This window comes from Tupaia chinensis, unplaced genomic scaffold (genome assembly GCF_000334495.1).
Source record: "Tupaia chinensis unplaced genomic scaffold, TupChi_1.0 Scaffold000099_1, whole genome shotgun sequence".
In the NCBI taxonomy this organism is placed as follows: domain Eukaryota; kingdom Metazoa; phylum Chordata; class Mammalia; order Scandentia; family Tupaiidae; genus Tupaia; species Tupaia belangeri.
In genome coordinates this window covers 3,481,445-3,486,190 of record NW_006159563.1, presented here as the reverse complement: position 1 = coordinate 3,486,190, position 4,746 = coordinate 3,481,445, and the positions used below count along the sequence as shown (strand labels likewise).

At 51.4% G+C, this 4,746-nt stretch overlaps 1 protein-coding gene across 1 annotated transcript in view; it reads left to right on the top strand.

The window, feature by feature from the left end:
• Window positions 1-1,955: 1,955 nt before the first annotated feature.
• CKMT2 (creatine kinase, mitochondrial 2) overlaps window positions 1,956-4,746 on the top strand; it is a 30,903-nt gene continuing 28,112 nt past the window's right edge. The window contains exon 1 of the mRNA XM_006143500.3: window positions 1,956-2,026. The gene's annotated coding sequence lies outside the window, so the exon portion shown is untranslated. The remainder of the gene's footprint in view (window positions 2,027-4,746) is intronic.

The following is a 4,746-nucleotide window of genomic DNA, read 5'->3' as shown; positions in this document are numbered from 1 at the left end:
TCCTGCTGAGTCACATGCAGAGGTTGCCAACCCATCACCCCTCCCTTGAAGATGACCAGGTCTCCCACAGAAGGATACCACTCCCCCCTTTTCAGTAATATCCCACCTTGTCTTCTGATCTTGCTCACCAACACACAGATTTACACTCTAAACTATGAGGGGTTGAGGTAAGGCATGAGTATGAGGGGGTTGGGGGGGTGGCGGGGCCTAAATGTTGGTTAGTAAGGAGTTGGGGCGAAAAGAGAATGGAGACTTTTCATTGTCTCCTGTCATGCTTTAAATTTCATTTCCATGCTTTTCAAAAACTCCAATTTTCTGGATCCAGGTGCTGGGCTATTTCAGGATTTATCCTGGATTTATTTCAGTTGGTACCTGAATTGACTTGAAGGAAATGTGTGTGTGTAACAGAGCTGCCATAGGTCCCCCTTATTTGAGGAGCCCAGGGATGCCTGAAACCAAAGGTAGTACTGATCCCTGCATGCACTATGATGTTTCCAATATATACACATGACAAGGGCAAATTTATAAACTAGGCACAGTAAGAAATTAATAATGAATACAACAGACCAATTATAACACGATTCTGCATTTAAAGTTATGTGTGTTCTCTCTTTCAAAATATCTTATTGTACACACCTAGTTTTCAGACTATGATTGACTATGGATTTGTTTTCCAAAACCACGGAAAACAAAAACAGATAAGGAGGTCTCTGCTGTAGTTTGAGAAGGAATAAGCTTGGACTGCCCCCACCTCATCCCAGTCTGCAGAGTCAGTCTCTAGAAAAGCTCTTTGGCCCACAGAGCTCCAGTTCACTCACTGCTGGTTCTTTGACAGGAGGCCCCTCAGTGTCTCTCACTCTCCCTCTGACTCTGTCCAGCAAGTACATGTGCCCTAAATAAATTCAGCATCAGCTAGGTCATAATAATAGCACATTATATGCTACCCTGACCACTATACAACGAAGTGCTGAATCTTAAGTGGAGAGCTTGAGGAAGGTTTACACGTGTCTCCACCTATATACAAGCACCACAACTCAAGAACAACTTTCCAGTCCCCAAAAGGCCCCCTCATGCTCTCTCCTAATTAATACATATTTTGGTTCTGAGTCATATTTAAAATAATTGGAAATTGGAAGAGAACCGTGCAAGGCGGAAGATCATCAGCCCTCCAGGCCTGGGCAGGGCCCTGGGGAGGAAGGGAAAGGAATCAGCTGATGATGTTCACGTGGCCGCAGGAGCTGGGGACGTGACCGTTATCAGAAGCCAGTGCAGGCTCCCTGGAAGTGGCAGGGCTGCTGTCCAAAATCTTGGCGGGTCATTGCTATTTACAGGCAACCTTTCCGGTTTGTGGTGAATGTCCCAAGGAAGCTATTTTTAAGCAGGGGTATGGCCTGCCCAGTCTCTGGGTGACAGATGAAACTGGTGTGGATAGAAAGTGAGGTGGTCTAACCAGCCAGGTCAGAGGGCCAGATCTTAAAACAAAACGTGATTGTGTTTGTCTCTAAATGCAGACCCCACACAACACGTGGAAGGAGGTTCCCCCAGCCAGGAGCAGCTTTAGACACCTTCCTCCTCCCTGGACCTGGACTTATGGGTCCATTGACCACAGCCAATACCCTCCCCACCCTCGTTTCCCGCTCCCTTCACCCCCAGCGTGGCGCCAGGGTGGGGATTCTGAAAGAGCAAAACAAATGCCCTACAGCTGCAGTGGTCCCCGCTGGCCCTCCCACCCCTGCAGGCACAAAGACCCCTCTCAGACTCTGGGAGAGGCGCCTCAAGGACCAGGGATGGGGAACAAGTTGGGCCGCAGGCTTTCTCCTTCCAGGGGCAGGGAGCTGCTGAGAGCCGACAGGTGCTGGGAGTGGGCCGCGGCCTCAAGGGCACAACTGGGGAGGCTGAGACGCGATTGGCCGAGGGGCCGCTCGGCCCCGCCCAGCCCGGAGCCTTTTGCTGGCCGCGCCGCCAGCTCCCGTTACTCTTCTTGGCTGTGTGCGCGCAGCGGGACGTGGGCGACTGCAGCTTCAAGGTCAGTGAGCCCCCAATTTTCTGCTCTGTTCCTCCAAAGTAGGGGCATTGCTAAGGCCCTGCTCGCAGTGCCTCTTTTTGATAGCGAATCAGGATTTCTTTCTTAATGAAGAAAACAAAAAAACAAAAAAAAAAAAACCAAATATGCTGAATATTGACGCTGAATTTGAGTCTTTGAACGTCAACTACAACTTTCCATTGTAATTTACAGACCAGCCCACTTCTTTTGGGGACTGGTTTTCCTCCTGCAGCATCAAAGAGTTGCAAAGCAGTGACCTGGGATGAACTAATTAGGAAATTAAAATGTTGAGGCTCTTATAAGGAGCCCCAAAGCTGGACCCAGTGTAAAGTGGTTATTAGTATTAATGCTAGAGATTCACTTCTGAACTCACTAGTCATTGATAAGAAGCCAAGTAATTGTCCCCCCCTTCCCATCCTTCCCGGAGGAGGCAAAACAAAACAAACTTGAGACTCAGCTTCAATGTATCTCATTTCCGGGAAAGACCTGTCCTTTGCTTGCTTGCTTCCTTGCTTGGCTCTCATGGGGACTGTCAGTCCTGTTCTTGTCCCACGAGTGGGTGGCATCTCTGCCTTTGAATGTTCTGCTTCGAACTTGCAGAGTGACATGTGCCAGCTCTGTGACCCCCAAGGTCAGCTGGAATCAGGTGAGGTGGCAGCAAGGTCCCCACCACCGGGCTATGCTAGTTAAAGCGGCAGGGTTTCCTGTCAGTGGCTTTGCAGGCTTCCTTTGTTCCAAGCTTGTGTCCTTGGTCTGTTCTCTCTCTCCTCTCCTGGAGAAGAACACTGTCCCAGCACCAGAAAGATGGCAGGAGCCTTCCCAACTGCCAAGCTCTTCTGGGAGCACCTGGCGTTGGCGTTACTAGGCTGTGTGAGCACCGTGTTTCCAGCCCTGCATTCACAGCTGCTCTTTCCAAAGACCCCACACCTGGAGTTCAGCATGGCTAAGTCACTGTCCCAGCAGAGCACAGGAGAGCCACGTGTATTCTGTGGACTCTGCCAGCTTCGTGATCAGTCACATCGTTAGAGAATGGGCCATTGAAGGCCAGTTTTCCTAAAGGGGTGGTTCAGAAAAGCCCAGGAATCTGGGTTGTGAGGTGGGATGGAGGCATTCAGAATCCTCGGCATTTAGAGGTAGGAGGGGCATTGATTCTGAGACAGACTTTGTCCTAGCTCTGAAGCCCTGGGTCTTCATATCTGTCACAGTCCAGAGAAGGACCCATTTGTCTTCCCAGAAGAAACCACCTAGGGTCTTGCACTAAGTATTCTGGGAGTCTCTGCCCACTGGGCCAGGAATTTCTAGGGAGCCAGGCCTGAAGGTGACCATTGGGGTCACACCCACCCCTGCCTGGGGGCCTCAGAGATTTCTTCCCTTGGCCAGGGAGAAGGCCACCTTACAGCAGTTTAAAGGATAGATGGCTCCTAGCTTCCTATTTTCCTGAAAATCATTTACCTTTGAGAGACAAAGTAGATGCGAGGAGGCCAGAAAGGCCTCTGTCTTACAGGGAAGGGCTCTGGAAACCTCTTGCCTACGACTTTCTACTTGCTGAGTAGAACAGAGACACCCAGGGAGCACATTCAGGTTGGCTGTGCATCCGGTGGTTGGGAAGCAACTAAGCCTCGAGTCTCTTAGAACTGGGAGGGGGCACCATTTCCCCCTAGCCCAGAAGACTGACATCATGAGACTCGCTCCAAGTTCTGTGGCGCTGGTCCAACCCCAAGGACGTCCTCGCCCTGGCCTTCTACCTGCCCCCGGCTAGAGGGGCTCAGACACATGGGCTGTGAGCAGCTGGACCAGAAATAACTCTGAGTCAGCAGAAAGGCTGGCATTGCCTCCATCCGGGATGTTAAAGGTGACCTGCAGGCCGTGACAGAACCAAGGCTTCCACCTTCCAGGATGTCCCAGAATCAGAGAAAACCCTCAGACCAGGACTCAGACTCCACAGCCCGGACAGAGAGATGTGCAGCTCTTGGGCACTCTGACTGGAGACCATAATGTGGCTGTCCTTGTTTTCAGGTGGAGAGGGCAGCTGGGGGACAAATGTGGAGCTGTTGCCTTTGGCTCGGGCAGGCTTGCGCTCTCGCACCCAACACAGAAATCTCCTAGGCTCAGAGCCCAGGAGCTCTGTCTCATTTGAGTCCAGTTGCTGTCAGCATTGCTTTTTGTTTTGTTTATTGTTTTTCTTTTCCTGGAGAGGTTTTTGCTATAGTGTGCGTGCGCTCCCCAGAAAGACAGAGAGACAGAGAGACAGAAAGCAAGAAATCACCCCCCAGGGGGGATGGCCACACCGTAATCCCTTCTCCTCCATTCTCCTCGGGATCTTGGGCACTTATGCATACACGCCCAGCATGAGTTTAAGCCCCCGGGTCCGGGACTCGAACCGTGGTCGACTACATGAGAGTCCAGCGACATAGCCATTATGCTAACTCCTGGTCCCAGCATTGCTTTTCAAGCCAGGAATCGTAGAGCATTCCAGGTTAGGGAAACCGAGGCAGATAGCACCTATGGGGTGAAGTTGCAGACTGCCTCCCTTCTCTCCTCCTACAATCCCTGCAGGGAAGAAAAAGAAGGTGAGCCCTGTGTCACCCTGTGGGGAGTGAGGCCGGCCCAGCATCCTGGCATGACTTGGCTGGCACACCGGGCACCTAGCATCTGAGAGGAGCAGGCAGAAATATCCCTGGCATGTAAGCCTGAGGACAGGG